The 12,597-nt window shown below is 48.9% G+C and overlaps 1 protein-coding gene across 1 annotated transcript in view; it reads left to right on the forward strand.

The window, feature by feature from the left end:
* Window positions 1-6,363: 6,363 nt before the first annotated feature.
* LOC124012708 (protein NLRC3-like) overlaps window positions 6,364-12,597 on the forward strand; it is a 9,006-nt gene continuing 2,772 nt past the window's right edge. Inside the window, exon 1 of the mRNA XM_046326600.1 lies at window positions 6,364-6,492. The gene's annotated coding sequence lies outside the window, so the exon portion shown is untranslated. The remainder of the gene's footprint in view (window positions 6,493-12,597) is intronic.

Raw genomic sequence — 12,597 nt, forward strand, 5'->3', positions numbered from 1 at the left:
TAACATCTGTTAAATATGTGTATGGACCAATAACATCTGTTAAATATGTGTATGGACCAATAACATCTGTTAAATATGGACCAATAACATCTGTTAAATATGGACCAATAACATCTGTTAAATATGGACCAATAACATCTGTTAAATATGGACCAATAACATCTGTTAAATATGTGTATGGACCAATAACATCTGTTAAATATGGACCAATAACATCTGTTAAATATGGACCAATAACATCTGTTAAATATGTGTATGGACCAATAACATCTGTTAAATATGGACCAATAACATCTGTTAAATATGGACCAATAACATCTGTTAAATATGTGTATGGACCAATAACATCTGTTAAATATGGACCAATAACATCTGATACATATGTGTATGGACCAATAACATCTGTTAAATATGGACCAATAACATCTGTTAAATATGTGTATGGACCAATAACATCTGTTAAATATGGACCAATAACATCTGTTAAATATGTGTATACTCCCAATAACATTTGATTTAAATGACCCCTTGATGTGAGAATTCAAAATTGAAAAATATATTGAGAAAGGTTGGTAAACCAAAACATAGTCAGGGTTGGGGTCAATTCCATTTAAATTCCACTCACTTTAGGAAGAAAACCAAGAGGGATTATACAGGGACCTGTTGGTCTTCATGGAGATACAGCGCCTTCTGAAAGTATTCAGACCCCTGGACTTGTTCCATATGTTGTTACGTTACAGCCTTGTTCTAACATGGATTCAATAATTTTCTTCCTCTCATCAATCTACACACAATACCCCATTATGACATCACAATACCCCATAATGACATCCCAATACCCCATTATGACATCCCAATACCCCATAATGACATCACAATACCCCATTATGACATCACAATACCCCATAATGACATCACAATACCCCATTATGACATCACAATACCCCATAATGACATCCCAATACCCCATAATGACATCACAATACCCCATTATGACATCCCAATACCCCATTATGACATCACAATACCCCATAATGACATCACAATACCCCATAATGACATCCCAATACCCCATAATGACATCACAATACCCCATAATGACATCACAATACCCCATAATGACATCCCAATACCCCATAATGACATCCCAATACCCCATAATGACATCACAATACCCCATTATGACATCACAATACCCCATAATGACATCCCAATACCCCATAATGACATCACAATACCCCATTATGACATCACAATACCCCATTATGACATCACAATACCCCATAATGACATCCCAATACCCCATAATGACATCCCAATACCCTATAATGACATCCCAATACCCCATAATGACATCACAATACCCCATAATGACATCACAGTACCCCATAATGACATCCCAATACCCCATAATGACATCACAATACCCCATAATGACATCACAATACCCCATAATGACATCCCAATACCCCATAATGACATCCCAATACCCCATAATGACATCACAATACCCCATAATGACATCCCAATACCCCATAATGACATCACAATACCCCATAATGACATCACAATACCCCATAATGACATCACAATACCCCATAATGACATCACAATACCCCATAATGACATCACAGTACCCCATAATGACATCCCAATACCCAATAATGACATCACAATACCCCATAATGACATCACAATACCCCATAATGACATCCCAACACCCCATAATGACATCCCAATACCCCATAATGACATCCCAATACCCCATAATGACATCACAATACCCCATAATGACATCACAATACCCCATAATGACATCCCAATACCCCATAATGACATCCCAATACCCCATAATGACATCACAATACCCCATAATGACATCACAATACCCCATAATGACATCACAATACCCCTGAAAGATTATTGGAATCTGTGTGGGTAGCTGGACAGGTAGGATGACTGACAGTGAAGGTGAACAGGTGGTCCCGGGTCAGGTGACAGAGGAATGGATGAGACTGAGGCAGGAATTCCTTTAACCATAAAGTGGTATATTTACAGGTCAGTCTGTGCTGCATCACAAAGGAAACAGAATAACACGTATCCAATCAAATTCATGATCACAAAGGTCAAATAATAACAATCATTCTCATTATTAACATGATGAGGTAAATCAGCAATTCAGTTCAATAAGAAGTCAACAGGAATCGTCATTGAGTCATTGAGGCTCATCCATGTTGCTGTGGATACCTTCAGTTGGGACCTGCCAGTCAAAGTGCTCCCCACCAATCCAGCCCTGACGTCTTACATCTCCCAGTTTATAGGGACCAACAGCATCAACAGTTAACTGTGTGTGAGGAAGGAAGGAAGGAAGGAAGGAAGGAAGGGAAGGAAGGAAGGAAGGAAGGGAGGAAGGAAGGAAGGGAGGGAAGGAAGGAAGGGAGGGAGGGAAGGAAGGAAGGAAGGAAGGAAGGAAGGAAGGGAGGAAGGAAGGGAGGAAGGAAGGAAGGAAGGAAGGGAGGGAGGAAGGAAGGAAGGAAGGGAGGAAGGAAGGAAGGAAGGAAGGAAGGGAGGGAGGGAGGAAGGAAGGAAGGAAGGAAGGAAGGAAGGAAGGACGGACGGAAGGATTACAGATATAAAACTTTTGCCGTTTTAATATTTGAACATTTTGTTCCTGTATTTTTCCTTGAACGTTCACCTTCCTGTTTTTCAGCTGAAACATGACGTTCATTCATTCTATTTATTTCATTTTTTATTACATCATAATCACGTGAATAATACTAATGATTATATCAGGTTTAACTGCATCAGTTTGATACCAGAACTAATCAGTTCAGCAAACAATGACGTTTCATATTTCATCCTTTCAGGTTTGTCTTCACATGTACATGTCATTCCATTACATGTTAACCATATATCGATGGTATAATAGGGCCTGTGATGATCTGTAGGGCCGTGGTCATTGCCCATTTACATTACACAACAGGTTTGAAGAGGCGCTCATGCGGGTAATAACTATAAACAATAACGGAATGGCCGGCTCTCCCGATCGCATCAGATAGTTCAGATGAAAGGTAACAGATCCGGTGGACTTACGTTGATTCATGGATGTGCAGAATTAAGGAAGGGAAAGGTCGGGCGGTGGCGATGTCCTCCTTCTAATCAGTTGAGATCTGTCGGACATTTTCCACCTGACCTAATTAAAGCAAAATCAGGTTTTTAGATATTTTAACATATTTGTTTTTAACTACCCGGAAATATCACATTTACATAAGTATTCAGACCCTTTACTCAGTACTTTGTTGAAGCACCTTTGGCAGTGATTACAGCCTCCAGTCCTCTTGGGTGTGACGCTACAAGCTTGGCACACCTGTATTTGGGGAGTTTCCTCCATTCTTCTCTGCAGATCCTCTCAAGGTCTCTCCCTTACCACCTGTCTCCTCCCGCCTCGCACTCCACCTCCTCCTATCTCTCCTCTCTCCTCTCCCTCTCCTCCCTCCCCACTCTCTCCTCCCTCCCCACTCTCTCCTCCCTCCACCTCCCCACTCTCTCCTCCTCCCTCCCACCCTCTCCTCCCTCCCTCCACCTCTCCCTATCCTCCTCCTCCACCTCTCTCCCTATCTCTCCTCCCTCCACCTCTCCCCACCTCTCTCCTTCCCCTCCCCACTCTCTCCTCCCTCCACCTCTCCCCACTCTCTCCTCCCTCCCCACTCTCTCCTCCCTCCACCTCTCCCCCTCCATCTCTCTCTCCTCCCTCCCCACTCTCCTCCTCCCTCCACCTCTCCCCACTCTCTCCTCCCCTCCACCTCTCCTCCCTATCTCCTCCTCCCACTCTCTCCCTCCCCCACCTCCTCCTCCCTCCTCCTCCCTCCCCCACTCTCCTCCCTCCCTCCCACTCTCTCCTCCCTCCACCTCTCCCCTACTCCTCTCCTCCCTCCACCTCTCCCCACTCTCTCTCTCTCCTCCCACTCTCTCCTCCCTCCACCTCTCCCCACTCCCTCTCCTCCCTCCACCTCTCCCCTCTTTCCTCCCTCCCCACTCTCTCTCCTCCTCTCCACCTCTCCCCACCTCTCTCCTCTCCTCCACCTCCCCACTCTCTCCTCCCTCCACCTCTCCCCACTCTCTCCTCCCTCCACTTTTCTCTCTTCTCCCTCCCCCTCACTCCTCCCTCCACCTCTCCCCACTCTCTCCTCCCTCCACCTCTCCCCACTCTCTCCTCCTCCACCTCTCCCCACTCTCTCCCTCCACCTCTCCCCACTCTCTCCTCCCTCCACCTCTCTCCCTATCTCTCTCTCTCCTCCCTCCCCACTCTCCCTCCTCCCTCCACCTCTCCCCCACTCTCCCTCTCCTCCCTCCACCTCTCCCCACTCTCTCCCTCCACCTCTCCTCACTCTCTCTCCTCCCTCCACTCTCCTCCCTCCACCTCCTCTCTCCTCCCTCTCCCCACTCTCTCCTCCCCTCCACCTCTCCCCACTCTCCTCCCTCCACCTCTCTCCCACTCTCTCCTCCCTCCACCTCTCCCCACTCTCCTCCCTCCACCCTCCCCACTCTCTCCCTCCCTCCACCTCTCTCCCATCTCTCCTCCTCCCTCCCCTCCCCACTCTCTCCTCCCTCCACCTCTCCCCACTCTCTCCTCCCTCCCCCACTCTCCCTCCCTCCACCTCCCCCACTCTCTCCCTCCCTCCACCTCTCCCCCACTCTCTCCTCCCTCCACCTCTCCCCCACTCTCTCCTCCCTCCCCACCTCTCCTCCTCCTCCCCACCTCCTCCCCACTCTCTCCTCCCCTCCACCTCCTCCCCACTCTCTCCTCCCTCCACCTCTCCCCACTCTCTCCTCCCTCCACCTCTCCCCACTCTCTCCCCTCCCTCCACCTCCTCCCCACTCTCCTCCCTCCCTCCCACTCTCTCTCCTCCCTCCACTCTCTCCTATCTCTCACTCTCCCTCCTCCCTCCACCTCTCCTCCACTCTCTCCCTCCCTCCACCTCCTCCCCACTCTCTCCCTCCTCTCCCCACTCTCTCCTCCCTCCACCTCTCCCCACTCTCTCCTCCCTCCACCTCTCCCCACTCTCTCCTCCTCTCCACTCTCCCCACTCTCTCCTCCCTCCACCTCTCCCCACTCTCTCTCCTCCCTCCACCTCTCCTCCACTCTCTCCTCCCTCCACCTCTCCCCACTCTCTCCCTCCACCTCCTCCCCCACTCTCTCCCTCCACCTCCTCCCCCCACTCTCTCCTCCCTCCACCTCTCCCCATCTCTCTCCCTCCACCTCTCCCCCCACTCTCTCCTCCCCCTCCACCTCTCCCCACTCTCTCCTCCCTCCCCACTCTCCTCCCTCCCTCCCCACCTCCCTCCTCTCCCTCCCCACTCTCTCCTCCCTCTCCCACTCTCTCTCCTCCCTCCCCACTCTCTCCTCCCTCCACCCTCCCCCCCACTCTCTCTCCTCCCTCCACCTCTCCCCACCTCCTCCCTCCACCTCCTCCCCACTCTCCTCCCTCCCTCCCCAGTCTCTCCTCCCTCCACCTCTCCCCACTCTCTCCTCCCTCCACCTCTCCCCCACTCTCTCCTCCCTCCACCTCTCCTCCCCACTCTCTCCTCCCTCCACCTCCTCCCCACTCTCTCCTCCCTCTCCACCTCTCCCCCACTCTCTCCCTCCCTCCACCTCTCCCCCTCCCCACTCTCTCTCCCTCCACCTCTCCCCACTCTCCTCCCTCCACCTCTCTCCCTCCTCCTCCTCTCTCTCCCTCCCACCCCTCCCCCACTCTCTCCTCCCTCCACCTCTCCCCACTCTCTCCCTCCCTCCACCTCTCTCCCTCCATCTCTCCGTCTCCTCCCTCCCCCACTCTCTCCTCCCTCCACCTCCCCCCTCTCCCCACTCCACCTCTACTCCCTCCCCCACTCCCCACTCTCCTCCCCCCTCCACCTCTCCCCCTCTCCCCACCTCCTCCCCTCCTCCCTCCCCCACTCTCTCTCCTCCCTCCACCTCTCCCCACTCTCTCCTCCCTCCACCTCTCCCCACTCTCTCCTCCCTCCCTCCCCACTCTCCTCCTCCCTCCACCTCTCCCCCACTCTCTCCCTCCCTCCACCTCTCCCCACTCTCTCCTCCCTCCACCTCTCCCCACTCTCTCCCTCCCTCCACCTCCCCCACTCTCTCCCTCCACCTCTCCCCACTCTCTCCCTCCCTCCACCCTCCCCACTCTCTCTCCCTCCACTCTCCCCACTCTCCCTCCACCCTCCACTCTCTCCTCCCTCTCCCCACTCCTCTCCTCCTCTCCCCACTCTCTCCTTCCTCCCACTCTCTCCTCCCTCCACCTCTCCCCACTCTCTCCTTCCTCCCCACTCTCCCCTCCTCCCTCCACCTCTCCCCACTCTCTCCTCCCTCCACCTCTCCCTCTCTCCACCTCTATCCTCCCTACACCTCATGTCCCAACACAGGTAGTCCATGTTTAAGGACCTAGAGGAAGACATGGACCTTACGGGTAGAAGACAAAAACATCTGAGGTTTGTTACGTTTTTTATCATTTAATGTACAAAGGTGTTGTGAGAAGTTTTCATAGAGAGACAGATGATTTAAGGGAAAGACATTGAGTAATTGTAAAGTTAATACAATACTGATTTCAACTTTCGTGAATGACAAGTTTAGTCTTATTTACATTGGTGTTGATTCCTGTTAATTAGCCTAATCAATATGATCCAATGTGATGTGATGTTATAGCCTACAGGGCTATGAGGTAGAGGTATTATTAGGTATTATTGGTAAAGGCATCTGACAGCGCATTATCGTGATTATTATCCGCATGATGAAACTACGTTAGAAGACGCATAGGAATTATGTAAAGCTGTCACTAAAGAAAACACTCTGTTTCGTCAAGTCAGTCAAGAGAAAGTGACGAGCAACAATGGGCATAGAAACTATTTGAATGTTGGGCTAAATCAACGTTGAAAATGCTTTCTGCCGACACCGATCAGGAAAGTAGTTGTCCGTTTTGCTCACCGCTGTGCGCTCGATAAATTGGCCGGTGCACCGTTGCGTAATGTTACCCACTGGTTCAATCGTTGTCGGCACACCTTTCTTCTTCTGAACACAAGACCCAGTACCACGGGCGAGTTAAACTGATCGCACCTCATGTGAACTCAAGCAGTGCATGTGTGTATTCACTAAGGGCACTATTCCAATTTATGAAATGACGCCTTTCTTATGCACGCCTTTCCTGCGCACTTCTCATTAGTTTGTATTCAGACTTACCTTATTAAGTTGCATAACGGGCTTTGCAGGCGTGGTTCCCTCGGGTGCGCTAAATACATGTAATTTAATCACTGAAAACACCCACTTGCAGTTATCATTCAACAGCGTTTTCACACGAAATATATTGATAAATAATAAAACACAGCGGTTTGATTCATCCTGAAAGTTGTTATGTTCAAGTTGAATCCATGAAACATTGGAAGGTGTAAAAAGTAATAGATAGATAGAGGTTGAATAGGGAGGGGTCCTATACATCTACCCCTAATTCTCACTAATCAAGGAACTGTATAACAACGGTCCGGTCGTCGCGAACCGAGCACCAGGCGACGGGTTTAACCCGCTCCGTGGGGGGTCTGAGTTCCATAATGATTCAGAACAGGCGATATGTTCCACATTGTTGCACAACTTTCGCCTGATGCCAACGACCCTCAGGAACAACTTACACTGACGTGACGTGACAGCGGACAGAAAGGTGAACGGAATGGAATGACGCAACAATGGGAAGATACAATTAGAAGGAAACGAACACTCAAGTGACAGTTCTAAATGTATGTGGGTATTACTGACCCTGGTTCTCGATAGTGGCTGATAATTAATGACATGATACAAATTAAAAAATAGAAAACGGAGAACGCCCGGACTTAGCCTATAATTAAAACATTCCGTAGCTCTTACATCAACTTGGCAGGTTCAGTCCTACAGAAGCCTAAAGCGGGGGTGTCCACATTACATCCACGCCAATTATGACGACACACCAGTATCGGTGCGTGGGTAAAAATCCCTGTTATTAATATATAATTACTATGTCCCGGGACAATAAGAATTCAACCACACCTTTGTTTTATCACAGAACCAGAGCGCAACATCTGTCCGGTGAAGTCCACAAAGCATAGTGTATTTAACAGACAGTCACATGACCTACAGCATGGTCAAGCAAGTTAATGTTTCCCACATTTCTGGACCACTAAGCTATTAATTTAGTTACTGCACGTTGCAAAGAACGGTGTCTGTGTGTGCACGTTCATACAAGTAGAAAAAAACATGTTGACTCAACCTAATCGTAGATAAACACCAATGACATCCTCCTCTCTGTCATGTTGACAAAACGGTCTATCACTCGGTCATACAGTACACACGTTTCTTGTTTGTTATCATAGGCTACATGGCTAATATGCTTGCTCGCTGCCCTAACTTCCATTCATGGGTAACTTTAGCTAGTTAATGTGAGCCTTCTACATCTAGCTACATATTTAACGTCTATCCTCTCAGGCTACAACAATGTATGAATTAATGGTTGGATCAGAATCACCAATATTATCAGTGGCCAGTATGGAGAATTAAGTTAAACCACAAGTCCAGGGTGTTAATCCTTAAGGGAAGGGTGACGCTCTGTGGTCAGGTGTGTGATGAACCCCGTGCCTAATGGCTGCCAGTCCAGGGTGTTAATCCTTAAGGGAAGGGTGACGCTCTGTGGTCAGGTGTGTGATGAACCCCGTGCCTAATGGCTGCCAGTCCAGGGTGTTAATCCTTAAGGGAAGGGTGACGCTCTGTGGTCAGGTGTGTGATGAACCCCGTGCCTAATGGCTGCCAGTCCAGGGTGTTAATCCTTAAGGGAAGGGTGACGCTCTGTGGTCAGGTGTGTGATGAACCCCGTGCCTAATGGCTGCCAGTCCAGGGTGTTAATCCTTAAGGGAAGGGTGACAGGTGTTAGATCAATGTCAAGCTCTTCTACTCGCTGGTGATTGATGAATCTATCGAGCCCTCTATGGACTTGGTAACCCCCTTCACTGTCATCAATACTGGGACGGAGAATTGGTCCTGGGAGATATTTAGAAAAAAGGACACGCCTACCTGCATGGCAGCGGAGGCACCCTTCTCATCTCTCCGTGGGGGGACAGAGCAATGCCTGAGGAGATGATCTTTCCCTCCACAGTATCGGCCCTTCTTGGATTCGCTTTTGACGTTCAATACACGGGACAGGAGCGCGGCCCAACTGCATGGGCTCTGGAAAACTGACAGGATGACGGAGTCATGGAAAGAGAAGGTTTCGGGTTCCTGTTCTTCGGAAGGTCGGCGATGAGGTGGCCGATGGCGAAACGCATGTATTGATTCAAATCCTGAAGGTCACCTCTGCAGGCCAGCTCTGACAGAAGTTCCATGTTGATCCCTCTTCAGTAGATGCTAAGTAAAAACAGACTGATTCCATCCACTTCCTGCAGACATGGTGCAGAACTCGAAGGCATACTCGGCAGCTGAATTGCGTCCTTGTTGAAGTTCCACGAGGTCTCCTATAGGAGGGAGAGCGATCGAATGAATACCTCTTTGAAGAGCGTGTGGAAATGGGTCTCGGATCTGATTTCTGTGCTGTTGGCAGTCCATATGCCGGTGGCCCAATCCAGGGCTTTGCCTGTGAGTAGAGACACAACAAATCCACCCTGCTCTTATCGATGGCGAAGTTAGTGGGGGTTGTGCTCAATGTATTTGCTGCATTGCATCAGAAATCCCTGACATTTCCCAGGTGAACCGTCATATTTTCCAGGAATGTGTATGAACGAAGGAGGCTATCGGTTACGATACCTGGCATCGGAGGAGAAGGGATAGGCTGGCGAAGAAGATGGCACATTTCCTCCATAAGCTCCTCTTGCTGGGTTACGATACCTGGCATCGGAGGAGAAGGGACAGGCTGGCAGAGAAGATGGCACATTTCCTCCATAAGCTCCTCTTGCTGGGTTACGATACCTGGCATCGGAGGAGAAGGGATAGGCTGGCGAAAGAAGATGGCACATTTCCTCCATAAGCTCCTCTTGCTGGGTTACGATACCTGGCATCGGAGGAGAAGGGATAGGCTGGCGAAGAAGATGGCACATTTCCTCCATAAGCTCCTCTTGCTGGGTTACGATACCTGGCATCGGAGGAGAAGGGACAGGCTGGCAGAGAAGATGGCACATTTCCTCCATAAGCTCCTCTTGCTGGGTTACGATACCTGGCATCGGAGGAGAAGGGATAGGCTGGCGAAGAAGATGGCACATTTCCTCCATAAGCTCCTCTTGCTGGGTTACGATACCTGGCATCGGAGGAGAGAACATACAAACGGAAAGAACTGAACTAAATAGGGAGCTGATGAGACCAGATAAGAAACGAACAGAGGTGAAATCAATGAACATAAATGAAAGACAGAGCTACGTTCCAGAACACAAAGATACAGGGCTACGTTCCAGACCACAAAGAAACAGGGCTACGTTCCAGACCACAAAGAAACAGGGCTACGTTCCAGAACACAAAGAAACAGGGCTACGTTCCAGAACACAAAGAAACAGGGCTACGTTCCAGAACACAAAGAAACAGGGCTAAGTTCCAGAACACAAAGAAACAGGGCTAAGTTCCAGAACACAAAGAAACAGGGCTATGTTCCAGAACACAAAGAAACAGGGCTACGTTCCAGACCACAAAGAAACAGCGCTATGTTCCAGACGACAAAGAAACAGGTCTACGTTCCAGACCACAAAGAAAGAGGGCTAAGTTCCAGAACATAAAAAAAGAAACAGGGCTACGTTCCAGAACACAAAGATACAGGGCTACGTTCCAGAACACAAAGAAACAGGGCTACGTTCCAGAACACAAAGAAACAGGGCTAAGTTCCAGAACACAAAGAAACAGGGCTACGTTCCAGAACACAAAGGAACCGGGCTACGTTCCAGAACACAAAGGAACAGGGCTAAGTTCCAGAACACAAAGAAACAGGGCTACGTTCCAGAACACAAAGAAACAGGGCTTACGTTCCAGACCACAAAGAAACAGGGCTATATTCCAGAACACAAAGAAACAGGGCTACGTTCCAGAACACAAAGATACAGGGCTACGTTCCAGAACACAAAGAAACAGGGCTACGTTCCAGAACACAAAGAAACAGGGCTAAGTTCCAGAACACAAAGAAACAGGGCTACATTCCAGAACACAAAGAAACAGGGCTACGTTCCAGACCACAAAGAAACAGCGCTATGTTCCAGACGACAAAGAAACAGGTCTACGTTCCAGACCACAAAGAAAGAGGGCTAAGTTCCAGAACACAAAGAAACAGGGCTACGTTCCAGAACACAAAGATACAGGGCTAGGTTCCAGAACACAAAGAAACAGGGCTACGTTCCAGAACACAAAGAAACAGGGCTAAGTTCCAGACCACAAAGAAACAGGGCTACGTTCCAGAACACAAAGAAACAGGGCTACGTTCCAGACCACAAAGAAACAGGGCTACGTTCCAGAACACAAAGAAACAGGGCTACGTTCCAGAACACAAAGATACAGGGCTAGGTTCCAGAACACAAAGAAACAGGGCTACGTTCCAGAACACAAAGAAACAGGGCTAAGTTCCAGACCACAAAGAAACAGGGCTACGTTCCAGAACACAAAGAAACAGGGCTACGTTCCAGACCACAAAGAAACAGGGCTAAGTTCCAGAACACAAAGAAACAGGGCTATGTTCCAGAACACAAAGAAACAGGGCTACGTTCCAGACCACAAAGAAACAGTGCTATGTTCCAGACGACAAAGAAACAGGTCTACGTTCCAGACCACAAAGAAAGAGGGCTAAGTTCCAGAACACAAAGAAACAGGGCTACGTTCCAGAACACAAAGATACAGGGCTACGTCCCAGAACACAAAGAAACAGGGCTACGTTCCAGAACACAAAGAAACAGGGCTAAGTTCCAGAACACAAAGAAACAGGGCTACGTTCCAGAACACAAAGGAACCGGGCTACGTTCCAGAACACAAAGGAACAGGGCTAAGTTCCAGAACACAAAGAAACAGGGCTACGTTCCAGAACACAAAGAAACAGGGCTTACGTTCCAGACCACAAAGAAACAGGGCTATATTCCAGAACACAAAGAAACAGGGCTACGTTCCAGAACACAAAGATACAGGGCTACGTTCCAGAACACAAAGAAACAGGGCTACGTTCCAGAACACAAAGAAACAGGGCTAAGTTCCAGAACACAAAGAAACAGGGCTACATTCCAGAACACAAAGAAACAGGGCTACGTTCCAGACCACAAAGAAACAGCGCTATGTTCCAGACGACAAAGAAACAGGTCTACGTTCCAGACCACAAAGAAAGAGGGCTAAGTTCCAGAACACAAAGAAACAGGGCTACGTTCCAGAACACAAAGATACAGGGCTACGTTCCAGAACACAAAGAAACAGGGCTACGTTCCAGAACACAAAGAAACAGGCTAAGTTCCAGAACACAAAGAAACAGGGCTACATTCCAGAACACAAAGAAACAGGGCTACGTTCCAGACCACAAAGAAACAGCGCTATGTTCCAGACGACAAAGAAACAGGTCTACGTTCCAGACCACAAAG

This window comes from Oncorhynchus gorbuscha, linkage group LG24, assembly GCF_021184085.1.
Source record: "Oncorhynchus gorbuscha isolate QuinsamMale2020 ecotype Even-year linkage group LG24, OgorEven_v1.0, whole genome shotgun sequence".
In the NCBI taxonomy this organism is placed as follows: domain Eukaryota; kingdom Metazoa; phylum Chordata; class Actinopteri; order Salmoniformes; family Salmonidae; genus Oncorhynchus; species Oncorhynchus gorbuscha.